The 15855-nt window shown below is 48.1% G+C and overlaps 1 protein-coding gene across 2 annotated transcripts in view; it reads right to left on the bottom strand.

The window, feature by feature from the left end:
• Znf831 (zinc finger protein 831) overlaps positions 1-13068 on the bottom strand; it is a 107871-nt gene extending 94803 nt beyond the window's left edge. For both annotated transcript variants that reach the window (XM_052723863.1, XM_052723862.1), the window contains exon 1: positions 12758-13068. The gene's annotated coding sequence lies outside the window, so the exon portion shown is untranslated. The remainder of the gene's footprint in view (positions 1-12757) is intronic.
• Positions 13069-15855: the final 2787 nt, after the last annotated feature.

The following is a 15855-nucleotide window of genomic DNA, read 5'->3' as shown; positions in this document are numbered from 1 at the left end:
TGTCTGCTTGTTCCCTTGTCAGGGAAATGATGTCTTTATTTAAAGCATGATGCATCCAGCCGGTTTTTGATTACCCATGAAAATGGGGGTGAAGGGTCAGCGGGATAATTGAAACAAACTTTACTCCTCCTGAAAGTTTCTCTCTGCTCCCTCCTCCTTTCTTTTCATGGTTCCCCAACCAGGGCTCAGGTCCCCATGAAGCATGGAAGGGATGCTGTGCTGAGTGCCCAATCCCACCCCAGCCAGGACACGGCTCCCACCTTGCAGAGTGGCCCTGAAGCAGCCCAACCTCCCAGGGGATCTGTGGAAAAAACAAACGTCCCATTCCAAACATTCACTCTCTGTGACTTCTTATTTGTATGTATGACACCTTTATTCCCACTGACTTGCTTCTATCATTTCATTTGTCCCAAGCTGTACTTTTGTAATAACATGGAAATGTTCCATAATGATTGTGTGTGTGTGTGTGTGTGTGTGTGTGTGTGTGTGTGTGTGTGTGTGTGTGCTCCTCTGTGTAGGAAGAAGACACACACTTGCATGCACATGTAGACGATGAAAGTTGACATTGGGTGCCTTCCTCAATAGCTCTCCGCCTTGTTTTCTGAGACAGGATCTCTCACTGAACCTGGAGATCGCTGAAGCAGCTAGGCTGACCATCTATCAAGCTCTAGGGATCGGTCCTCCTGAGATTACAGACATGTGCCACTATGCCTGGTGTTTGGCATGGGTGCTCGGGATCTGAACTCAGGCCTTTGCACTTGCAAGTCAGTCACTTAATCCACTGAGCCACCTCTCCCCAGCCCTATGTAGTACACCTCTTTTAAAGAGTTATGTTGTATGGGGCTTGAGAGATGGCTCAGTGGCTGCTCTTCCAAAGGACCCAGGTTTAATTCTTAGCACCCACATGGCAGCTCACAACTGTCTGTAACTCCAGTTCAAGGGGACCTGATGCCCTCACAGACAGACAGGCAGGCAAAACACCAGTGTGAATGAAATAAAAATAAATATTTTTTAAAAGAAGAGTTGTGTTGTAAAAGGTGCCATCAGCTGCAGCTTGGAATGCGAACCAGAGGTCAACATCCAGCAAGGCTGGTGGTACACGTGAGAAGGCTGGGCCTCAACCTGTATATTCCTCAGCCATGGCCATGTCACATGAGGGTCACAGTGTCAAAGAGAATAAGGATTCCTAGTTTGCAAGCTTTCTGTAAATCTAAAATAATTCCAAATAAAAAGTTCAAAGACAATAATAATTTCTATATTTAATACATATTTAATAGTAATTTAGCAATGTGTTTATTAGTAATAATTATTATTGTTATTAATAGAAATCCCTGCTAAAGTTAAAAAGAGAAGTTATAAAAGCAAAAAAGAAAAATTTACCCAGTACCCATAGAGCTTTGCAGACCAGTCTTGGGGGACTGTCAGACCAGACTGCATATCTGAGATCCCACATACATCCAACAACCAGGTGGGTTGCACTGGGGTTGGTCTCTCTGGCCCAAACCCCCTGTAGAGACAGTGATGACAGACAGCAGAGAGATGGACACTCCACACTGTCATCACAGAGACCCAGTGGGCCCAAAATGGGTAGAACTTCAAAAGACAGGATCCTTCTGACCCCAAAATAGTCAACTTTACCCACAATGCACCCGCTCACCTCCTCTGACCCTGGGCCCCATCCTGTCCCTGGGCAGCCAAGGCTGTTTGGGAAGTAAATGCCCCCAGGGTTCATTTTGGAACAGTTCCCCTCACATTGGCAGAGCTGGCTCCATCAAGAGGGAGGCTGTGACTGATTCTCTAGGGAAAGGCACAATGGCCCACCTCCCAGGGCTGTACACCAATGTTCTCTTGCAGGTAATTGCCCAAACTATCGCTGCGGGCTGAACTCACGCAGTGCCACACGTAATGAAAGTGGCTGAGTGACAGCTGAAAAATCAGGGGAAAGCAGAGCATTTACATCCCTAAGATTGTGTCCCTGTTCAGGAAGCTGTGATGTGGCTCCTGAGCACTTGGCTCTCCCATTTCTAATCACAGAGTGTAAAAAAGAAATTGTTTTTTCAGCACCGGAAGTGATTTCACTGGCATCACCCACTGTTTGGTAGATTAAATTTTTGAGGCCAGAAAGAAAGGGAAAAAAAAAATCTTGAAATTTTAGTGAAATCAAACAAATAAACAAAACCTTGCTCCCTTTCCTTATGTTCACAAAGTTCCCTAAGTAAGAAGTTGTTTTCCTTTTATTTTTAAGAAATGAGTTCATCAGTCCAGATGGGGAACAATATGGCTGGCTAAGACCCTGCCACACCCACGGTGGGGTGGGGAAGCTGGTTAATCAATGCCTGTTGGGTATATTTATAAAGCAGTATGTTTTAACATTTCAATAAACAGATTAAAACACAGATTTGTGTATTAGCCTCAGCCAGCCATCTCTACAAGCCAAGAAGCCTCCAATCCTTGAGAAACCCATTGACAACAGGTCCTTGAATCAAAGGACTGGTCTGGGAGGTCTTGACCCTTCTTGGGACCTCGATTTGTGGTCTCTTGAGCTCTTCTTGTGGCTTATTTCCCACTGTCTGTCCTCTGGCTGTGTTCTTACTCCAAGTCCCTTCAAATCCTTTTTTGGAAAGAGGCAGAACATAGACCAATCCACTCAATTTGGCTCCAAAGCACAAGAAAGTTCAGTAGCACATCCCCAAGAAGGGAAGCACTTGGGAGACATCAGTCCATCTCTTCCCTAAGCACAGGGCTCACCAGCTGGCTCTCACTAGGACTTTGTTTTTATTTTCATATATTTTTATTCTTCATTAAAAGCACTTTATGGAAACACTCATTCATCCTTTAAAAACCAGAAGGCACAGTGGCCTCCACAGCAGGCAGAGACACTGATGGCAGTGCACTAAGGGAAACAAGCCAGGCATGAAGACCAGAAGTTCTGCATCCTGTCCCATGGGCAATGGAAGACACTCATCCAAGCAGAGTTAAATGGTGATGAGCAGGGCACGGTGGCAGAAACAGTCAGGGGGATGGACGCTCTATTAGCTAATTAGTTATTAGTTAAGTTTCCTGTTTCTATGACAAAATAACCTGACAAAAGCAACTTGAAGGAGAGTTTATTTCAGCCCACAGTTCAAGGGTACAGTCCATCACTGTGGGGAAGCCGCACTGGCAACAGCTTGGAATAGCTGGTTGGTTATGTCGCATTCATAGTCAGGCAACAGAGAACAATGCATGCTTGTACTCAGATTGCTTTGTCCTTTTGCTCTGGCCAAGACCCAAGTCTGTGGAATGGTGTTGCCCACACTCACCTGTCTTCCCACAATTAGCCAAATCTAAATAATATCCTGCAGGTGTGTCCAGGGGCTTGTCTTGTTTGTCATTCTAGGTCCTTGCATTTGATAACCAACATCAACAGGTGTCATCACAAATACATTCCAGAGAGCTACACAAGATGGCCACTGCAGCTAACGGCCTTGCGGTGCCTACAGAGAAGGGGTGGAGCTAAGGTATGCTTTCCTACTGCCCCTGTCACAATGACAGAGAAAACTTTAGAAGATGGCAGATGTTCCAGTCACCTTAGTGCTATGAAGATTTCATAGGGTATGTGTGTGTGTGTGTATGTGTGTGTGTGTGTGTGTGTGTGTGTGTGTGTGTGTGTGTGTGTGTGCGCGTGCACGCGCGCACGTGTATCCAAAATGATCCAGTACATAAAGTTTTTCTAAGGACTCACTTTTCAGTACTGAGAATTCAGAGAGACAGTGAGATTCATCCCTTCATCATCCAGATGACAGTCACTTCCCACTGTCCCCAAGGATCTTCCTCCTATGTCCTCCAAAGCCGAGCCCTGGATACAGAGAATCCCCTCTCCTCTCAGAGTCTCCAACTTAACTCTTATTCCCAGGACATGAGAGGAGTCTAGAATTGAGCACCAACATGCTTTGGGGGTCATCTAATCCAGCAAGGTCAAGTCCAGCCCAGCATTCCTCCTTAACACTTGAGGCAGATGTCACTGAGGGACATGATTTTTCCTTCACTTCCCAGTCAGATTTAGCATATGAACTAAAACCAATTTGTCACCTTCTTATCTTAAAGGCCGTGGAACAGAGAAGAAAGTTGACCAGCTAATGAGCAAGTGGAAACAGCCTCGCCTCTCACCAGAGCCTCAACCATTGACCACACCACCATCATTCCAGTGCTCCTGTTCAGACCAGTGTATTCTGAGCACACGTGCAAACATAGACACACACACACAGGTGTGTGCGCATAAAAAACATCAGTGTATTTTGTGTCCAGCTTTGCCCACTTCCTTGTGGCTAAAAGGGGCTCTAACTTTTTCCAATTTGTTCCAATTCCTTCCTCCTGCCAAGGACACTTTTGTCTTTGCTAAACTCTTTTATCATCTTTTGTGTGGTGCATAATTAGGATAATTAGAGAGAACAATGGACGGCAAAAACCTAAACAGGCAACCTCTGACCCAAAAAAATCCGCAAGGGAAGAATACACATGCTCTCCCAGGCACCCTACAAGTCACATTCAACCGTCACAAACTTGCTCAACAAATACAGGTGGAAAAGAAAATTATTCCTAAGTTTCCTTGAAGCCAGAGGACCAGAGGGGAAGAGGATGGGTCGGGTGCCTATTTATACAGACTGGCAGTCCGATAGAGACACCCACAAATAAGAAAATACATTAAATTAAATAAACTCCAGTGGAGGTGAATGCAGGGGAGAGAGGAGTAGAGGTGAAAGTTGGCACAGTAAGGCCATCACAGTGAACCTATGAGGCAGGAGGCCCAGCCACAGGCATCTGAAGACACAAAGACAGCAAACACAAAGACCTTGAGATGGCCCATTGCTTACAAGTCGCAAAAGCCAACCAGAGGCTAGTGAGGACAATGTTGGGGAAGCCAGAGGCTTGCGTACAGAGGGCAAGTGGCACAGAGTCTCCGGGGTGAAAGGAGACACGGTCTGCCAAGTAGTTCAGGGCTCGGCGCGGAGTTGGGGAATGGTTGAAATGCCAGGGTCAGGACAGAAGGGGAAGAACACGATGTCAGAGTTTCCATGGGATGAGCAGACAGGGTGCTTAAAACTGATGTTCTGGAAGGTTGACATGGACCTGCTTCTTCACAAGAGACACTAGAAAAAACAAGAGTCATCAAGTCTCTTTGTTTGTAGTTCTGAGTTCGTTGTTCAGAGAACAGAGACTGGAGCTCCATTTCCTGTAGGGCTACGTGGACACTCTATAGAGTTCACCGCCATGTGTGGAAATGTATATCAGGTATCTTTGGAGAGGTGCCAGTTTCTGGATGCATCTGTTTCCTCCCTGTGAAGTGAGAAAAACAGATCCAGACCCCAACTGTTCCTCTCTATAAGGCCTGACGCAGTCAACAGGCATGGGGAGTCACGCCTGCCTCTAGGGTCTCATTATCCCTGGCACATTCTCAAAACTTTGACACCTTGGGTCAACCTCTCCACCAAAATATGCACTCCTTGACAATGTAGACCAAAAAAAAGAGAGAGAGAGAGAGAGAAATCTAGCTTGTTTCAGCTAATTCCAAGTGGGCACATGGTAAACAATTGCCCGGGGAAGCCCACCGTACATAGAAGTGAAGATTGCCTGTGACTTTGTCTAAGAAAGAGTTCGCTATCACACAAAGAACATGGAAGTCATCTTCTCTCCTTTTCTGCCCTGTCTTTGACGTCCGCCATCACTGCCTGGTACTTTCTAAAACATGCTGATGGCCCTGGGGAGAAGTGGTCACTTTTCCAGCCTCATGATCTGAGATCTTGGCTGTGGGAGGCCTAGACAGGCCAGACAGTGTGGCACAATAAGCATTTCACCCTGAATGCCGTAGAGTCCACTCTGCGTGAAGCAATCACAACTTCTGCCAAACCTCTTACTCCTCGGGGATCCACTCCATGAGGATACACCCAGGCCAGCAAGAAGGGCCAGACAGAAATCAGTCTCTGACCTTCACGAAAGCCAGGTGGTAGGTCTTAAGCATGTTTAGTATTTTGTGGACTTCCTGTTCTCTTTGGGTGAAGTTCCCTGAGACTTGGCTGAAGTAGAACAGGCTCAGAGCTAGCTGGCCAGAGCCGAACCGTGTTCTCTGAAGCAATGCTGTTGGGAGCCCAGTGGGACAGAGAGCTTAGGAACAGAGTTTGTCCAAGACACTGTCTGGTGAGCCTCTGACGACACCAGACTGAGAACGGTGCAGGAAGCCAAGTGAGATTTTGGTCAAAGTATTCAGGGAACCTGCCTCTCCCCTCAGGGGCAAAGAGAAACCTTGTGCAAACATAAAGCTATACCTCCATCCCAGGGAAAATCTCTCAACAGCCCTGTTGCTCTGAGACAGTGATGGTCCCTGGTCCAGATGATTCTACATCTGCTGCCTCCACTTGCCTACCACCCCCATTTCTGGTCATCTACACCAAAGCCACACACTGGCCTCTAGCTTCTTGAACTCCTGCCTGTGTCGGGGTCCCCAGAGATCCACACTCATGGCCTGGAATGTTCTTTCCATCTCTCATTACCTCCCACTGACCTTTCACATCCTTAGGAAAGCCCTACATCAGTGGTTCTCAACCTTCCAAATGCTGCAACCCTTTAACACAGTTTCTCATGGTGTGGTGACCCCCAAGCATAAAATTATTTTGTTGCTACTTTGTAACTTTAATTTTGCTACTGTTACGAATCGTAAATATCTCATATGCAGGGTATCTGATCTGTGACCTCCAAGGGGTCTCAACCCACAGGTTGAGAACCACTGCCCTAGATGCTGCTTCAACCATCTCAGATCCCCATGCACCCATCTCAGTGATAATTACTAAATGTATTGTCTTTTAGTAATTTTCTTGGGTCCCATGGAGCATCATATTCTCTTACCTGTTCCATACTCACGGCCAGAGATGAATGTGTTGGTGGGTAGATGCATGGTGGAGAGATGCATGGCTGAATGGATGAACGGGTGTTAGATGGGTATATAAATGATGGCTGACTGGATGATGAGTGGATCGGCAGGTAAGTGAATGGCTAGGTTCACTTAAGTAGATGACTGGTAGGTGGATGGGTAAATGCACCTTCCAGTCAAGCAACGGCCTCTCCTCTCCCTGATTCTCCTCCACAGTTGTTATCTGCTGCCCCTTCCGCCTGAACTACCATCCGTTCCTAGATTCACATACTCAAAGCCTATCCTCCCTTGCATGGTGGACCCCAAGGGCTGCCTCCTCAAGAAAGGCCGTAAGGAGCCTCTTCCCAGCTAGGACTGATCTTTTCATCTCCTGAACACTCCCAACACCACCTCTATGAGTTTCTTAGGTGAATGTTTGCCTGTCTTGGGTTGCAGTGGGCTCAGCTTTGTTCACAGACCTCTAAGATCTTCAAAGTTGGGAGACACGCCCCTTTTTATTGCTACACTAATAAGTATGACCAGCTAGTGATGTGCCCGTGAGACCTCTAAGCTATGCAGGACAGAAGTGCCTTACCAAATACACCGATTCACAAATGAAGATAGGAAGCCCACAGCCATGAAGTGACTTGCCCTAAACCAGCCACCAAGGGATCAACAAGAACAATTACGGGCCCAGGCTTCCTTCATGGCCCATTTTCTTACAGAAAAGTAAGGCTGATCTTTGGTGGAGACCTTTCCCTCATACTGCCAGATGGAAGCGCCAGGAAGGGTCCTCTCCTGGTGACCCCCTTCTAGCCCAGCCTCCCATCCAGGAGAGTATCTCCCAACATAGGATATCAGTAAGAATCAATATTGGAGGCCAATCGTACTAAGTGCACAGATTGAAAAACAACAACAACAAAGAACCTCTGTCACAGCTAATACAAAGTACCATAGAACCTTCTCTCTGTTTTGAATCCACACCAGGATGCAGCATGTCATACTCTCCTGCTCCTCCATGGTAAGATGCCTGGCCAAACCACAGAGCAAAGAGTTGAATCTTTGCTTAACGTGCCATTAATTGTGGTCAAATGGCCCTACCTCCCCCAGTGTCTCTGTATCTAAGCATCAAATATCAAGTACTGGATATTCAGTTAGGGCAACACAAACCCCCGACCCAGAGAATTAAGTACAAAGTGTTCGCCCCAGGGCCATCAATCCCTACCAATGCTAGTGGTAGTGTTGTTGTGGTTAGGATTATTCTCCAAGGGCTCCGGTCCGAGGGTACCTCAGTAGACGAACACCAGAAAGGAGGACTGCTTCCTTCTCTCCATAAAGCAATGCCAGAGCTTTGGGGGAGGTTATCCCAGGAGACAGGAGCCATGTGGCTTGCTGGGAATACACAGATCAAGGTGGCAGGTCACGCACACATCACCACGCCCCACAGCCTCGTGCATCCACCTCCACATCAGCCCCCTCACATCCGCATCCACACCGAGAGAACACGAGAACATGTGTGTGCATTTACCCCAGCCCACAGGCACAGGGATCTCAGGCCTTCCAGGTACCCAGCGGCTATCTGCCTGCTACCCTTGCCCCTCCTAGAAACCCATGGACAACTGGAGACTGTGCTCATGGGTCTCCTACCTAGGTGAGCCTGCCAGGAGGGCCAAGTGTTTTTGCATATAATTTGCATGTGTTGACACAGCCCTCCCCATCTCTGCACAGAGCTTTCCCATGCTAACCTGTTATTACCGCCTCTCTGAAGTTGGCGCCGCTTACCCACCCACTGCCAGTGAGTACTATGCATGGAGACAGGCTGGGAGCTGGCAGATCAGTGATTCACATCAACTTCCCAGCCTCAGTTTCTCCTCTGGACAACAGACACCAAGAGTTCTGCATATAAAAACTCCTGACATAAAGCATTCAGAGAAGTACCACTAACATGTAGAGCTTTTTATGTGTGTCAGAGGGCCAAGAGTTGCATCTAGGTGAAGAAGTGGGTCCCCTAGGCTTCGGTGACTAGTTGTCACAAACACAAAACTTTAGGGCTCTTGGTTAAATTTATTTTTCAAGGGGAATCAAAGCAAAATTCACTGTTGAACTAAAATTTGTATTTTAGCCTGGTGACCTAGATTTTATAAAAACATCGTACCTGGGGCCGAGGCCCAGGGGCTCCAGTTATTACTAATATCCTGTTTTCTCACTGCTCTTTCAAAGCTCAAGGGTACATGGTCTCTGTTTCCTAAATGTCCTGTTTCCTACTCTGGGATAGGAAGGGGTGGAAGGAGGCTTCATGTGAGGCAAATTGAGAGTTGCGGAGGGGGGAGGGGAGAAAATATGTACTTCCTAATCTAGGTACAAAGCCTGACTGTACTCCCCTCCGCTCTCTGTGAGGAGTCTGGCAGTTATCACTGCGAACGTGAGGCCATGCTTCCTGTGGTGAAGAGCATGCGTGTTTTCATCAACAGAGCCCGTTTCTAGGGCCTCCTCACAGGATGTGAGGCCCGTGACAGGTCACAGAGGAAGAGGCGAGCCATGGCAGGGGTTGGAGCTTGTGGGGAGGGGGGCATGTGGGCCAGGCTGTTTCAGTTCAGGGGCTGGAACAGGAGTCCAACCTGTGGTTACCTACAGAGCCCTGCATCAGCCTTCAATTCTCTGGACCCCTTTAGAGCATTCAGAGTGATACTAGACTTACTTGGTTACAGTCTTTATCTTAGCTAGGCACCATGCAGTGTGGGGCAGAGCTCAGCACCTGAGTTCAGGCCCAGCTTGAACTCCATTGGTTACTCAGAACCACTATTAAAGGAGCTAGGGGACTGATATGTGGCTCGGGTGGCAGAGTGCATTTCTAGCATGCACAAGGCCCTGGGTTAGTGACTTAGAGCACTGTCTGTCACACCTGTCATCCCAGCATTGGAAAGTGGAGGCGGGAAGATCAGAACTTCCAGGTCATTCTCAACCACATAGCAAGTTTCAGGCCATCTTAGGCTGCCTGAGACCTGAGAAAGAGAAGAGAACACGCATCAAGCTTGGGCATGAGCCTTGTGTGGTGACTAGGGAGGGTTAGGTCTGCACCAAAGGGCTTTGCCAAGCCAGGCTTTGCAGACTGGGGAACATGGACACTATTGGTAAACATGTGCCTCACCCAAGGTGACAACTTTCTTTCAAGATTTGTAGAGCAGAGAACTTGTACAGTAAGACCAGTGGATATGTTATGGAGTGTAGTACCTACCAGATAGAATCCAAAAAGTAAAACATAGGACTCTACATTCTTCCCCATTACGTCGTGCTGGGCAGGCTCCCACCCTCCAGGCAAGTTGCAAAGATGATGTAACACAAACCACCTTCCCTGCTACCACCAGCCTTGATGGGACCTTCCTTCTTGGAACTTATATTCTCGCTGAATTTGCGCCAGTAGTCAATGCTTCCGTGTGAATGGTTAAACCCATGCAACAATGGCAGCCAGGCACTGAGGAAGCCACTGGGCTCTCACCAGGGTTGCTAATGGTGTGCTGAGATCAGACCTCCAACAGAGGCCAAGCACCTGAAAGCCACTTCCTCTTCGGTCTGGCAAGATGTAACCACATATCTGCAGTTACAAGTATGGCCAGTCTAGGAAGGACTAGGGACTTTCATGACCAATGAATGGAGACCTGTCCTCTGCCTCTGCCCCTCATGGACAGTGTTTCTGGCCTACAGCTTCTATGGGGGCCCTTCTCCTAGGCTGAAAGTGCTTCAGAGGAGGATTGTGGGAAAGTGACCAGAGAACTTGGGGGTGTCTAGGGGGATAAAACATACTTAGGCTTGTGAATCTGAGACAGCTCAGGGTCCCTGATACAGCCATCTAAATGCCAGGCTAGAACGGAGGTAAGGACATGAGACCAAAGCCAGTGTCCTGCTGGCTCACACCCTCAGTTCTGTCTATTATTCTCGAAGGCATCAGAAATTTAGGGAAGGCAATTCTTCCCCAGGACCAGGAAATAAAACTGGCCATGATCATCAGAATTTCTCTACACTCCAAGTTTCTTCACTCAACAGAGGGCCTCTCACATGCCACTGGGCACAATGGGACTTCTCCCATCCCACTCTGAAGAGTTCATCAAAGGCCGGGCCTTGGATTGGCCAACTAGAAGGTATTTATTCACTGATGAAACCTGTGTACAGGGCTCCACAGATATAAGACACAACCATGGGTGGTTCAGGCTCACTCTTAGATTGTAGGAAAATACTTGAGATCACTGAGGAGAACATAAGGGGGTCTCTTCAAGTAGGACTATGGTGGAGAGATTCCTGTGTTTTCATTGGTCTAGTGATGGTGTTAATACACTGAGGCGGCTCTCTCAGATACTGGATGCCACCTGGCCTTCCATTTCTCCTTCCGCCTTATGCTCAACTTGACCATTGCCTCCATTTCCCCACAAAGCAGGGCTCCATGACAACGGCCTCTCCAGCTCTAATATGGTTCTTTATAAGAACAGACTTACCTCTTGAAACAGAAACAGGCTTGGGGGGGGGGTAATAAAACTGACTTTGTCAAAGTCAGCGTCCTTCTTCCTAGCAAAGGTAGAAATCCCCCAGGGCCCCCCTTTCTTATTCCAAGCCGTGACCCAACATCTCCCCCCAACACACACTAATTTCAGCTTGTACAACCTTTCCTTTTGGAAAAACAAGGCATAACAATTGTAGTTCTGCCTTGGCCAATGGCCAGGCAGCTAAGAGCTGAAGCCAAGAGACAACGGATACACCCGGAGAGGCCAAGGGCAGAGGGCAGGACATTCTGGACACGTTTTTGTCAGAGACCAGCCCGAAAGGCCTTGTGGAGAGTCTGTGCCGAAGATCAACACCTCTAGTCTTAATGGCACGCCAAGGCCCTTCAGAACCTAGTGTGGAACATGCCTGTGACATTAATTAATGCCAGGCAAACTGCAACAGCCGAGTCTGAAAACTAAAAATAGACCTTTGCCAACTGACTCATCTCTGCACAGAATTCAGAGCCTTTCTCTCAGCTTCTCCTCTACATGTGTCTTATTCTCTCTCTATGTCTCTCTCTCTCTATGTCTCTCTCTCTCTCTCTCTCTCTCTCTCTCTCTCTCTCTCTCTCTCTCTCTCTCTGTCCCTCTCTCTCCCTCCATCTTTGTTCTTCTCTTCTTTGTGTTGGGAGGTTTCACTTCCGGAAGTGATGGTCCCACTCAGCTACCCTCTGACCCATAAACATGCTTAATAAGCAAGGAAATCATTGCTTTTCCTGGCTCTCATGGTCCTAAACCGTGTCATTTGTACTTAATATTTTCCATGCGGATGCCCCTGCCTGTTACATCACATATAACTCTATAGCTTCGTTTCCGATTCCAGTCCCATCTATTTTAAACTTTGTTGATTTCGGCAAGGAAGGAAGCCTATTTCATACAGATTAGCTGGACAGCTGGGTCTGATTGCTTCTGATTATCAGGCTTGGGGCCACTAGGGAAAGAGGTTTCCCAAAGCCCCGTGGATGGAGGACTATTCCATATGGCCCCCAAAGTGTGGGTCACTGCTCACTCCAGGGAGGAAGGGCCAGCAGCCTTAGTCGGAAATCAACAGGTCAAGGAGAAGGCAGGCTCACACATTGCTCCACACCTCAGGGTTTGGAGGCTGTGCTTGAAGGTGGAGGAGGGGTGCGGGGAACCAGGAGCCCCTGGGTTCCGAGCTCCTGTGTGCCCCTGAGTGGGGGATTGTGTCAGAAACCACTGCGTATGTTGGAAGGAGGCATCCATCATGCTTGCCTCACAGACACTCGGAGGCGACAGACCAGGCATAAGGATCAGAGCCCTTCACCTTGCCTTGCGCCCCAGACCTCCAGGTGCACAAAGAAATCCCAAAGTCCTCTCTCACCTTTCAGTGGTCAGTCCACAGGCAGGGGGGGCTGCCGCGCTCTCCTGAAAGCTGGTGGCTCCGATGAGGGAGGAGTACTCTCCCTGCTCGTCCCATCTCTGCCTTCTCTTTGTGCCTCCTCTAGAGAAAACCGAGTGCTGGAGGTTTAAAAAAAGAAGGATGGTGTGTGTGGAGGGTGGTGGGAGTCGGGGGTGCCGAAGCGGTAGGGGGGTGGCAGAGGGACACTGGGGGGTGGTAAGCAGCCTGCCCTGGTGTGGGTTCGGGGTAATGGCCGACACAGGGGAGACGGCTTGCCTGCCGGAGCTCAGCGCCACGGCAGCTTTGTGTGGGCGGCGGCAGCTCACGGCTGGGTTTCAAACCATTACACTGAACATTTGCAAACAGATAAAAAAACAAACCCATTGGGCACAAATGGAAACTTCTGCTTCCCTTCTCTCCACACTTTACCCTTCTCCTCTGCTCCAGAGTTTCCCTAGAGGAAGGTCAGGGTGGTTGCTGGCCCCTCAGAGCTCCCCTGACCCCATCTCCTCCACCATTCCACCCCCATGACCACCACTGTGTGTAGACAGGAGCCTGTGTGCAAGATGGTCACCAAACCTTGGGATCCATTCACTTAAACAACATTCTCCTCCAGGGTCCCACTCGAAGCCATGCGGCTGAAAAGGGTCTTAGGCTTCCATATTGGAAGGTGTGTCGTCTTTCTTGATTTCAAAGCTACCTTAGAACAGATCAGCAAGAAGTTGGGTGAGAACATTGTCATTGCTGAGTGACTCCTTTTCCAAAGGACATCCCGTGAACAGTGGTAGGGGATACTGCTTGGAAAGGAAACAGATTCCATGTTCAAACCTCTTTGAGAAATGTCACATGCCATTGTGCCCACAACTAATCATAGTTCTTTGCAGGGAACAGCTCTGAAAAGTCCTGCAATAAAGACACTTGTCTCACTTCACTTAGGTATTTCCAGAATGTGTAAGACCCTAGATGAGAGAGGTCTTAGTGCCAAGATGCAGGTCAGGGTTCACCAGAGGCAGGTCAGGGTTCACCAGTTCAGGACTCTCTCTGCTTGTGGCCACACTCAATGAACTTGAGACTCTATCACGAACAAGAGCAAAATATGGACAACTCTGATTTCTCACAGCTGCACCTCCCTTCCAGGTGGGTCTCTGCTTCCTTTCTACAGTTCAGAGCCCATGGGAGGCAGAAGACATGACAGGAGAAAGTAGCTGGGGATGTTGGTACAGCCGGACAAGAGAGGAAAGGAGAGGTTCCTGTGAGCCTGAGGATGTCTGAAGGTCATCAGTACATGTAAGGGGTCCTTGTTAGTTACTTCCTATTGCTGTGATAAACACCATGATCAAAAGCAACCAGAGGAAGCAAGGTTTATTTCATTTTACAGATTATAGTCCACCATCAAGGGAAGTCAAGACAGGAACCTGGAGGCAGGAGCTGATGCAGAGGCCATGGAGGAGTGCTGCTTACTGGCTTGCTTCCCATGGCTTGTTCAGCCTGATATCTTATAGAATCCAGGACTACCTGCCTAGGAGTGGTCCCACCCACAGTGGTCTGGGACCTCCCACATCACACATCAATTATCAATCAAGAAAATGTCTTACAGTCTTGCCTACAGAAGAATCTGATGGAGGCAATTCCTCAGTTGAAGTTCCTTCTTCCCTGGTGACTCTAATTTGTGTTGAGTTGACAAAACCTAATCATGTAAGATAAGAGGTGGCCCCCCAACCCTCAGGGCCACTCCCTTCTCATGGGTGCCTCTCTTTAGCACAGAATGGTTTGAGTCAACTGTTGACAATTACAGGTAATTTTGTTCCTCAGGGGACACAAATGTCTGAAATCTTTTGATTTTTCCGGCTAGGGGCCAAGAGCACAAACTAGGGCTGCTGCTGAATGTCTCCCAGGCAGATGACAGCCCCACAAAGAGGATCCAGTCCCCAATATCACTAGTGCTGAGTGGGACCCCTTGTGGGGTACAGGTGAGGAACATGTGAACATTCTGTGAACCTCAGAAGACAATCATACCTTAGGTAAGAAAGAAACTTCCAGGTCATCCTGAGAGCTTTCACTCACTTGGGCGAGAGGATGGAAGTGGGTGGGAAATAAAGTCTCCCTGTTTCAAACCCAAAAGAGAGAGAGCCAGCCTTCCTTGTAAACAGTCCAAATTGCATGATTAAAAAAAGAAAGAAAGAAAGAAACACAAGGAAAGAAAAAACTGCCTCATCTTTTAGAAGTGCCTCCAACAACTTGAACTCTGTGAGCAGAGTGAAATAGTATAGAAAAGCTTAGCAAGGCTTTGAAAAGCTTGTGAGCACTTCAGCAGATAATCACTCATAATTAAAGCATTTTCTAGACTCCATTAAAAAGGCTTTAAACAAAGCTGAAAATTATTTGTTGACCTTCACTCTGAAGGAGGTGAATGGTCATGTTGACAACACTAATGTGTCAGGCCTGGTTGAGGATTTTCTTTTAAGTCAAGTGCTAGCAGGAGTTGCAGTAGTGCCTGGCACATGGCAATTATTAATAGCCAATCAAAGGAGGCAACAGCACAGACTGATGTTCTGGAGAGTGCGCAGCCTCAGAGGAGACCATGTCACACTCTTGCCTCCCTCTTCCACAGAACCTCCAACTCAGGGTCCAGGCCCAGGAAAGAGTTTTCTTTTTGAGTAGTGAAAAAAGCAAGTGGTACATGCCCTATAGAGTTAGGAAAACCTAGGCCAGTGAGGTCCAGAAAAGCCCACTTGGACACAGGGAAAAGAGACTGTGTGAGGGACCCTCAAAAAGAGACTCTGGAGGAAGAGTGAGCAGCCAAGTTCTAAGGCAGCTCAGAACAGAGCTAGACAGCCTTCAGGTGTTGCTGGCGACCCTGTGCCAGGCTGTGAGCTCCATTGCTATGCAGCTTCCTCTAGCTCCTGTATGGAACATGAAAGGGTGGTTGGTTGGTGGTTAAGCAGTTGGTCTCCTGGACTTGAGCTTTGCTAGGCCCCAGGAACCCAATTCAAAAGAGGCACAATTGGTTGGGATGAAGAAAATCAAAGAGGAATCCAAAAGTGACCCAAGTCAATCACTTGTTGGCTGACGATTGTAAC

This window comes from Peromyscus californicus, unplaced genomic scaffold (genome assembly GCF_007827085.1).
Source record: "Peromyscus californicus insignis strain IS unplaced genomic scaffold, ASM782708v3 Scaffold_7__1_contigs__length_154581171, whole genome shotgun sequence".
NCBI lineage: Eukaryota > Metazoa > Chordata > Mammalia > Rodentia > Cricetidae > Peromyscus > Peromyscus californicus.
The sequence above is the reverse complement of the archived record's forward strand: the minus strand, read 5'-3'. Positions and strand labels throughout refer to the sequence as shown.